Source organism: Coenobita brevimanus, chromosome 45, assembly GCF_032717465.1.
Source record: "Coenobita brevimanus isolate Jiangsu-jjx chromosome 45, ASM3271746v2, whole genome shotgun sequence".
NCBI classification, from domain to species: Eukaryota; Metazoa; Arthropoda; class Malacostraca; order Decapoda; family Coenobitidae; genus Coenobita; species Coenobita brevimanus.
The window spans coordinates 11,254,820-11,266,556 of record NC_136998.1 but is presented as its reverse complement, the minus strand read 5'-3'; positions in this window follow the sequence as shown (position 1 = coordinate 11,266,556).

Genomic DNA, 11,737 nt, shown 5'->3' with positions numbered 1-11,737 from the left:
CGAGGGAGTATTGTACCCATACTATATTAGTGTAACCATACCATGTAACCATACCTTGTAACCATGTATGTATACCTATACATTCATACATTAACCCTTCCGTGGCCGTGGGTCCGGAATTTTCTGTACATTCTAGACTGACATGGGGGACATTTTCTGAAGTTTCGAAAATGGATTTTTTTTCCTTACCATATTGACGAGACAGTTCAGACGCACCTAACAGTGCAAATCCTAGATTCCTAGACCCATACTGTGGCTTGCAATGGAGCACGAAAGTTGTAGAAATATCGGAAACTGATATCCACCGCCCAGAGGTGCTGTCACAGTGCAACTTCGCAGGTGTTGTTGTTTTTACCCCCCCAAACAATGAGAATGGTGCTGAAATGTTGCACAGATATGAATTATGATGTTATCGAATGATTTCTGTACATATGTTAGGAGTGGCTGGAAAAAAAATATTGTAAATATTTTTTCACCTTTTTGATATAAAATATGTTTATGGTAGTTTCGAGTTATTTTTTAAGTTATCGTTGTGCCCATGCTTGGAAAAGGGAGTGAAAGGGTTGAATTTTGAGTCCTAAATGAGAAACTTGCACATCCTCCTAGGCTAGGCTCTCCCATGGGAGACGAAAGTGGAGGGTCAGATCCGATTAGCAATACGGAAGTTGAGTCGCTACTTCCAGCTCCCACACCACGTGCATGGCTGAAAATAGAATCGTAATGAAGTTTCAAAACTACGAATAAGTCTAATTATTATGAATTCAGAGACAAAGCAGAAGTAAATACGTTTACAGATGAGGGAAAACGTATTTTTTCCATAATATCAAGGTCACCTTTCCCTATCATTTTACCTTGTTTTTTTTTGGCAATATATGTTGCTGCCTCGTAATTAGGGTGGTTGTGTGTGTTTTGCAAGGGAGGAAAAAGATTATCTTTTCTGTCTGGGTCGAGGTAATGGGTGTAAATATGCGTTTCTAGGCATGGCCACGAGCAAAAAAATCGTACATCCACTCGTCAAGGCAGCAGTTGGTGAACTTACAGATGATATGTGAGAGGGTGAAGTGAAGGTCAGTCTCATGTCCCAATGTTCGGTCACTTCCCGAATGTTTTCATTGTTTTCTACAAGTCGCACTGCATCGAATGATCCAAACCATTACAACAAACCTGAGTAAATAGGTAAAGATACCAAGACAAAAATGTATTCTTCACTTATTATCACGTCCTTTTTGTTTGTGCCTGTATTAATTCATAATCATAAACAGGTGGTCGTGTGTGTTTTGCAAGAGAGGACAAAAATGATATTTTCTGCCTGGGTCGAAATAATGCGTGTAGTTGTGCTTGTTTAGGCATGGCCAGGAGCGAAAAAATCGAAAATCCACTCATCACGGCAGCAGGCTCTGAACTGTTTGATGGGGTGTATGGGAGTGTAGTGTAGGTCAGTCTGAAGACGTTCAGAACGTTCGTTCACTTCCCCAAAATTTTTGCAGCTTTTTATAGTTCACACTCAAACGACACCTGTGGCCATATATCGGCTAAAAGTCATTCGACTCTGGCGGCCACAGAGGGGTTAAAACGTGTATGTGACCAGTACAGCTTATAGCAGCAAATTTCATAAAACTGCAAGCAAGCAGGCGGCTTCCCATGCTCGCCCTCTCTCAGTAGAGCAGTTGGGGGCTGGACATGAAATGGAGTACATCTGTACAGTTTGCTATTAAACCTCCGTTTTTTACCTTCCAAGATCTTTAGATTTAACCTAACAGGGTAACAAGAAGGGAGGTGGAACAGGTGGAAGAAATCCCATCTTCCCTGTCCCATGACACACCAACGTTCCCACCCTCATCCCATCACTGCCTTCATTGGGGTGTGGAGGAGAGGGTGGTGGGGGTGGTTGGGGAGGTAGGAGAGCGGTGCCCTTCCCGATTCACGCTCCTCTTCCCTCTCCCTTTTCCTTTTCCCTTCCCTTTCCCTTCCCTTTCCTTCCTTTCCCCACATCACACTGCTGTGGGGAGGAAGCGTAGGAATCTTGCAGGGAGAAGGAGTTTCTAGGGTGCGGCTGCTCCTCTCCTGCTCGCTCCCCAGGTGCACTACATGCTCGTCTGGGAGCTGCCTCCAGTGCCGGTCCTAGCTTTTCTGAGGCCCTACGCTGGATCCCCTTTGGAGGCCCCCCCCCAACTCTTATTTACACATCTCCCTCTACCCTTATATTCACCAAAGTTATACCCCTATCCTGAGCAATGTAAAGTAAAAAACTAGCACTGCATAATCTTGTATTCTTTGAATAAAAATCAATAATGATACCTTGTGTGAAACTATAATTACAATGTAGTATGCATAATTTAATGTCCTAACTCCAATATTACGCGCGACGACGCCACCATGGAAGTTTCTGTTTACTCGTATTCGTTATGGAAACGTTTAGTCTTGTAAAATTTTATGAACAGCCTTGTATTTCTAATATATTTTAGCTTGCTAAGGAAAATTTTCTTCCTGAATTATTCAGTGTTTATAAATGGAAAAACCTTTATCATATTTGTGAATATTTAAATTTGTTATACTAAAGGAGGGGGGGGGAGGTCTCTTGTGGCGTTTATCCTCCTATCACATTCCAGTACTATTTTACGCCATAACCAGGTGGCGAACGCTTAGCGTGAACAGCAAATTTATTTATGGCACGAAAAACGGGAACGTCAGATACTTTCGTCAATACTGGCTCTTAGTTTTTATAGTACGGCCATAAAACATCGGTCAGGAACGTTAACAGTAAAGTTTGGTCAGTTTAGCCACTTTCGATATTAGAAAAACAGTAGCCTACAATCGCATGATGAGTGGCAATATTAAATAATATAATACTAACCTTTACGGTTAGCATGAGCTTCCTCATGTAGCCTTTTCTTTGTTCGTTTATCAAACCTGAGAGATGTTTACGCTTCGATGTCAGTTTCCTGACTGACAGCAACAGTCAGCGTGACAGGCGCTATGCTGATCTGCAGTGCAGCACTCAGTATTGTCACCAGAATTTAATGTTAAATCTCAATAAACAAATTTCTAATTACCACTATTTTTTGTTACTCTAAAAGACTAATGTAATTTTTGCCTGCAGTTATTCAGGTATTATTGTATATACAACGTTCATGCACGTGGAACCAATTAATCAATATAAGCACCATTCTCGACCTACTTTTATTTTTTTTTTATAATTATTTATTATTATAATACATATCCTGGGGACGGGAGGCCCCACCAGTGATCGGAGGCCCTACACACTGAGCGTAGTGAGCGTATAGGAAAGACCGGCCCTGGCTGCCTCCCTGCCACAACCACTTTCCCTTTCACTGCTCATGCCCTCCCCACCACTTGCACCTTCCCCAGACAAAGCACAAGCCCCATACTTTATTTTCCTCCTCGCCACCCCTTCAGCTCCCCGCGGCAAAATCCTGTCGTCTTCAGACCCTTCATCTAGGGGATGAAGAGAGGTGCGTGCACGTGGTGGTCCAGGCTGACCTTCCCTTGCCTTATGGTACGTAACATACTGCCACTTCCTTGGCAATGGTACCTCCTCATCGCTGCCGCTCATTTCATCGTCAGGCACCACGTAGTGCTTGTCCTCCACATTGTCATCGATTGGGGAATCACTGTCACCTGTGAAGGCGTCAAGGGCGGCTTGAATTTCGTTGTATGAGACCTCAGCATGCCATGTCTGTATTGGATCACTGCTAACAGGTGAGTGACTGAGACAGTGGTGTGCAAGGTTCACGTGGGGTTGGAGAGTGTCCCTGCCTGACAGCAGGTAGAGGTAGGTGTAACGCATATACAGTATGTACCGAAAATCACGAGCGAATGTTAAAAAATTCGCAAATGACGGACTCGTAATTGCAAAAGTATGGGTATGTTGACGGGACTGAGCATGACAAAACGGTGTAACTTACCCATGTGTTAACAGGACGCAGCGGGTTAAATAATTGCCATTCCTCCTTCACACTGCCACTTTCCTGATCTTTGTCTGTGTTCCACTCATACTTCAACTTCTCCTGATACTCTATAATTTTCTTTCTTGTGTCCAAGTCATTTGCAATAAAAACCTCCCTGCCACACCTAACTCTCCTAGCTATCACCCACCTCATACCTACGCTCAGCTTTCCCTCTAGCAGGTAGTGGTCAGACATGCCTCCACCCTCCCCTCTAAGAACTCTCATATCCAACAATCTATCTCTTACATTCCTGGACACAACCACTTAGTCCATCAATGCTCTATCAGCAACCTCGCTCAGCACACATCCCTGTCATTCGTTCCCCATTTTCATTTATTCTAGGCACACCATGCATACCAACTATACCTTCAACTGCTACATTACCCACTCTAGTATGCAGATCTCCCATCATTACCACATTCACATTAGCTCGAAAACTCTGTGGACACTCATCAACATCATTCCAGTAAGACTCCCTCTCTTCTCCATCCCTTTCACTACCAGGCCCATATGCACTCACAAATACCCACTACTCACGTCCAAATTTCACCCAAATCAGCCTCAATGACACATCCTTCCATTCAGTCACACACTGCTGGACTTCTGGGCCCACTAACAAAGCCACACCTTCTCTCGCCCATCCTCTATCAACACCTGGCATCCTTCCATTCACACTTCCAAACTTAGACTCACCTTTCCCTTTCATCTTTATTTCACTCAAAACCAACACATCCAAATTTCTTCTCAGAATCATTCTCCCAATCTCTTCGCTTTTAGCCTCAAGCGTTCTACATCCACACACATTAACAGAGCCAATCATCAGGGTATGGGGATATCTCAGTCCCCCACTCTTTTCTCTACCCTGTCTCATTGTGAAGAAGGGGTCCCTAGTCCCCTCACCCCGCCCTTTTTAGTTGCCTTTTATGACACGCAGGGAATACGGTGGCAGAATTCTTCTTAAAACAACCGTGCCACAGAGTGATAGTACCACCCCATTGTGCGGCCAAATTGTTCCTTTGTACAGAGGAACAATAATATTATACCTGACTTTCAATCCTCCTGGACCCTACCTTCCTCAAAGGCCATTCTGCACATCTTCTATATATATTTTACTACTAACTCCCCCCCGTGCTTCAGCATTTCACTACACGCTCCATCAGTTCCTGGGGCTTTCCCCATTTTGACTTTTTTCATTGATTCTGCTACATCCTTTCCATTGATCTCTTCCACCCTTCTCATATCCCTCTTTCTCCAAGTCATTCCCCATCCAGTAATACTCATAGTACTTTTATTCTCTTATGTTTAACAATTCCTTAATTTGTTCTCTCCATCAGCTCACTTTTTGTTACCTCTACTATCAATCTACCATTTTTATCTTTAACTCCAATACAACTTTCTTTATCATCCTGTCAAACTCTCTTTATCTCCTTCCAGAACAGTTTCTTACATTCCCTCCTCTTTGCACTCAACTTCCTGCCAAATTCCTCAACCACTCTCTTCTTACTCTCTCCTAGTAATCTTTTCACTTCTCTCTTCCCTCTCTACATAGAATTCTCTATTCCATGCTGGGTTGATAACCAGGAGGGAGAAGGAAACAGCGAGGCCAGCTTGAGATTTATTCTAATAGGTAGAGGCAAGGGCGCGTCATCTCTCTAGTCAGACTGCCCGCCAAACCCATGCGGGGCAATGGCACGCGCGAGAGTTCTGCTTGGTGGGAGGAGTTCCCACTCAAGCACAAACTCCAACAGTAAATAACAAGGAAAACTTACCTTTTACGTTTGTAGAGTTCTGGGGTTTGGGTTGTAGAGTGGGTAGACCGAGCAGGAGGAATGCTTATCGCTCTCCCCTCCCTTCCCAGGTCAAAAGCAAACACTGATAAGCAGTTACTGTCTGGGAAAAACACTATCATTCTTTTCTTGATTTACTTGCTTTCTTATTCCTGCTTACACTAACATTTCAGGAAAACAAAAGATGGACATCAAATTATGACTGATTCTCGACTGATTCGCGAGATGTACTGACCACTTGAATTGTTTGGAGGGTAAAGCAGGTCTGTGTTAACATCTTCCAGACCTTCGTTACCTTTCCAAATTTGTTCGCAGTTTTTTACAGGTCACTCTTCGTTGACACCACTGGGCATGCTCCGGTAAAGTGTTGTTTTATGCCAGCGGCCATAGAACGGTTAAGTATTAAGAAAAAGAAGAACTAGCTCGCCTGGATGATAGTATTTCAGATGATACATGCATGTACACCTGGATGAACACTCGCTAAAAAAAAAAAAAAAAATTCTCTTTATCTGTCTATTGTCAGACGCCTCAATCTCGTAAGGGGTGGCCACATACAAATCTCCTCCATGTCGCCCCGGCTCCGCCATTTCCCTGCCTTCCTCACAGCTCACACACCATTCTCTTATATACCTCTGCACTCCATCCCACCATCTTATCCTCGGCCTTCCCCTCCCCCTCCACCTGACTCACATACACTCTCCTCGTTAGTTTTTCGTTCTCCATCCCGTCCACTTGGCCATAGCACCTCAGTGTAGTTCTCCTAACTCTTTCTATCACATCCACATCACAACGCTCCTTCACATCCTTATCTGTCAGTCTGTCTCTCCATTTAACTCCACATGCTTCTCTCAAATAACTCATTTCCACTGCTCTCACTCTTGACCTGTGTCCTTTCAGCAAGGTGAAAGTTTCACATCCATACGTTATTGCTGTTATCACAGTACTATCATGCAGCGAGTTTTTTACTTCCATGCTCACTTCACTATTTCTTATCACTAGTTTCAAAGAACCAGCAACCTTTCTTCCTTGTTGTACGCTTTCAAGCACTTCATCTTCCAAACTTCCATTCTTACTCATCATACTACCCAAGTACTTAAATGCACTGAACATTCAGTGACTTCATTTCTCAAGAAGACCATAACTCTACTCTTCCCTACATTCATCTTTAGATTCCGTTTCTTACACACTCTCCCAAACTCATTCACCAACCCTTGAAGTTCCCCTTCGTCTTCACTGAAGAATACAGTATCATCTGCAAGCAGCAGTACAGGAAGTTTCCAAATGCTGCCCTCTCTCATAAGGGCCTCTCCATCATTCACTGCCCTACTTTGTATCTCTTTAATTTCCCCATCCGTATTCAGATTGAGCAACCATGGACACATGATACATCCTCGTTTCAGTCCAACATTCAGATAAGAAAATTCACCCAGTTCGCTCTCCACATGCATTGCAGTCATAGCGCCCCCATACATATTGTTAGCGGCATTCAACAATTTCCCATTTACTCCATGTATTCTAAACTGTAATATTTTCCACATTCCTTGTCTGTCCAGTGTGTCATATGCTTTCTCAAAACCAGTGAAGGCCGCATACAACTTCTATCCCTTCTCTAGAAACGTTTCCACTAAAGACCTAAAAATGAATATCTGATCTACATAACTTTCTTTCCTTTCTAAAACCTCCCTGTTCTTCTCCAAGTAATCCTTCTGTTATTTCCCTAACTCTGTCAATAAGTATCCTGCCATACAGTATTCCTATTTAACTTAGAAAACAAATGCGCCTATGATTACTACACACTTCTTTTTCCCTCTTTCCATTGCACAAGCGCATAATTATTGTACATGACTTCCAAACCTCCGAGACTATACCTTCTTCCCAGGCCGTTCTGCTCATCTTCCATATCCATTTTATTACTATCTCTCTCCCATGCTTCATCATATCTCCACACACTCCAACAACTCCTTGGGCTTTCCCCATTTTTACTTTCTTCATTGCTTCCACTACTTTATCTTACTAATCTCTTCCTTCCTTCTCACCTCCCTCCATCTCCCAGCCATTCCCCAGCAACTTATACTCGCATTACTTTCAATCTCTATGTTTAACCGCTCCTTTGGGTGTTCTCCCGATCTTCTCACTTTTCTCACTTCTCCATTTGCAATTTAATCCTTTTACACTCCCCTGCTAACTTTTTTTTATCACCCTGTCAACCTCTCTTTACTCTTTTCCAGAACATTTTCTTTCATTCCCTCCACTTTACATTAAACTCCTTCCAAATTCCTCATCCACTCTCTTCTCACGCTCTCTTACTAATCTTTCCACCTCTCTCTTCCTCTCTACATATATTTCTCTCTTCCGTATCTCAACTTCCTCCATACCTCTCCGTCCCATCCTTTCACTATATGTTTTCTTTTGTGCCACTTCTTGTCTCACCTCTTCTTTCCAGTATGCTGTTCTGTGCGCCCCCTTTCGTCTCCTCTTCACTCCACACAGCGCCTCACATGCTGCACAGATTTGTTCTGTGAATATCTTGCACACACCTTCAACCTCCCCCATCTGCTCCAAATTACAGTATATTTACCCAATTGCTCCTCCACTTCCCTCATGTATTTTACCTTTTTTCCCCATCCCCTTGCAAGCTTTCTAGCCTCCTTGCAGTGACTACTTTCTCCTGTCCTCACTCCTTCTATCCCCACAATGCACTTGAACCTTGACTTTCACCACCACCAAGTGGGCCCACTCCCCCAACTTCTGTATACTTTGGCATCTACTACATACCTTCTCATTCTGTCATCCACACACACTTAATCATTACCTTATGTTAATTCATTTCGCCACCCACGCATCTCATCACTCGCCACGTATACCTGTGGATCATTTTGTGCCTTAAAAGGGTATTAGCTATCACCAACCTCCTCCCTGCACAAATGTCCACAAAAGCACTGCCATTCGCATCCACGTCTGCAGGCACACCCCACTCGCCAACTACTCCATCCACCCTCACATTCCCTACTTTTCCATTGATATCTCCAGTGAAAAGCACTCTCTCATTCTCTTCAGATTTTTCCACGCATGCTTCCACAAATCCTCAGAACTCTTTTTCTGCTCTGCTTGCACGATCTTGCGATGGTGAATGCACACACACACAATCGCCTAAGTTTGTATTCCCACCTTCAGCTTTTCCCACACAATCCTTGGACTAGCTAATTGATTCACTTTTATATTCTCCTTCCTTCTGTTGCACACAGCAATACATAATCCCTCTTTTGCCCTCTCTCACCTATTCCCTCGCGTATACCCCATCTATATCCACTCTCTCATACTTTCACCTCTCCATTTAGTTTCACTTAATCACATACACCCAGTTTTACACCCTCATGCACCTGCACAATCTCTCTCTTTCACCTCATGATTCACACCTCTTACATTCCATGTTGCAATCCGTACCACGTCCTTTGTTCGGTCCTTGGTCGTCACCTGTTTGTCCGTCCTTGTCCGAGGCTTCTTGTTTGTATTTTTAGTTACTTGTTTTCAGGGGAAGGGCATTAAACCTCAGCCAATCCACTTGTTGACACGTAATGAACATGTGTTGGTTAGGTATAAGGTTACAGCCCTGCTATTGGTTTGCCACTTAGTGTAGAGGTTCCATGAAATAGACTACCGCTACACTAAGTGAGTGGATGATGGGCGCATCCACCGACCACATTGAAATTATACCTCGGTATATGTTTTTTGAATAGTTAGATCTGCTACATTCATCAACATACTGTGTACAAAGACTTTTTCCATCATAAGAAAAACAAAAATTATAAAAAAAAAAAAACACACGAAAAGTAACAATGCTTCATAGGTAACCATTGATTTCTTGGCTACATATTCCTTTTGGAGTGTGTGTAGTCCATGCTATTATGGGGTAAATGTTTTGCTACATTTATTATTCCATGATCTAAGCAAATTGTCTGGCTATAATTCTTCAAGCAAGAAACTAGGCCAACATCAGTTTAATATAATATTTTATTTCATGTGTGTTGCCGAGAGTAATTGTCAGATGTTATTATACATTCAGTTAGGTGTGTAAACCTTACAAAATAATTTCATAGCTAAATGCGGCTTATAATTGTACTCGTGCGAGCATTGGATACATAAATATTTCCTGTTGGTTCCGACGCCCACATTGTGTTGAGGGTCAAGCTAGTAATAAAAGGAATAACGCAAATATTACATAATGTGTAATAAAGATTCTTTACTATTATAGCCATGGGGGGTATCTTTGTGCTGGGTTTGTAAGTAAATATGAGACCTCTGACCTTAATATCGGACAAGCATCCTATTAATTTCGTTACATGATTGTACAGAATAATATCCCGGACTTCATGAAGTATGAGAAGCATAGACTTTGAGGTAAACGAGTGACGTGTTGATCCTGTGGCGTAATTGAGGTTGGCTTAGGTTATAAGTGTGACATTCATCCATGATTGAAAGATGTTATAAGTTTTGTAAGAATGGCAAGTGACGTGTGGTGAGTGTTGCACGGATAAGGATTTGAGGTCCGGAAAAGCAATATTATTCGTTTTTCATAAAACATCACTGACAGTGCAGTCCATCATCACCCGCACGAGATATGCATACTAATGTTATTGACATGAAAATTTCACTTACGCCAGGATGCAAATTCCCATTTGTGTAGTAGTATTCTTTATAATTTAATGTCATGAATTTTCTAAATGCATATTCATGTTTTGCACACACACACACACACACACACACACACACACACACACAATTAAAATATTATTGTAAGGAAAGTTGAATTGCTCTGTAAAGTTCCTCTTGTGTTGATAATGCATTCGACACATTGTAAAATGAATTTGTAGTTTTGCTCAGTAATAGACAACTTGGTGGTTTCTCTTAACTCATAAACATCAATTCCCTTGTAATACAAAATAAAACTGGAAAGATGCATAATAACGAGGGGCTTGAATGACACGTGATACCTTGTTGTATTGCTGTACAAATGAACCTCTTGTGTCTTCGTATTCCATGTGCATCACGCATATTAAGATAAAATTAAAGCATCTGTAGACCGAAGAGTTGACATCAACTTTGTGATAGGGCACCTGATAATATGACTGTCCTAGTTGCAACATTTCTAATTAGAAGATTACCTGAATCACCTGATTGACCACAACTGTCCTGTCAGTCCAGCGTTCATCTTGTCATGCATAGAGCTAGATATATAAAATATTACCAGATTTATTGACAATGTAAGTTGTATTAGATCATTGCAAGAACAGCATTTGACCAGACTTACTGGCGATGTAAGCTGTATTAGATCATTCCAAGAAGAGTGTTTGATGAGCTACATATAAAAGGTAAGAATAAGCTACAGTTATACTTATGTAACTGTTGTTATATTTACATAATTAAAGAATGTGCAATATTGATATATGTTTTGAAAGACTAGCATCAAAATTATCAGTATGAGCAGTGCATTGTTAATGTTTTAATATCATGAACTTGCAAGAAACAGGTATAGTAATGTATGGACTGTGCTGAATCACTATACTGACATCATGATTGTGACTTGACTTGGCCAATTGTCGTGATATGGAATTTACCACAACATGATGACCACATGTCTAATGTGCTTCGTTATTTATTAAGCTAACAAGGGCTTCCATGATATTGTTTATGTAAGTTTTGACACCCCTATAAAAATAACATCTTTTTCAATGCATTCTTTTAATATTTATGTCCAAATAAAAGTAGTTAACATAATTTTGTCTAAGAAAAAAAATGTTCCTGTATTAGAACCATTACATAATAGTTCCAATATATATATATAAAAAAAAGAACAGAACGTCAGTCAGGCAACAGTTTTGCAAGTCACTAGAGAAATAAATAATAAATCTGGAGCTCAAAAAGCGAGAGGGAGCAGAGAAGGAAATGGGAACAGGCAATTCTCTCATTCACTCCCCAAATCAC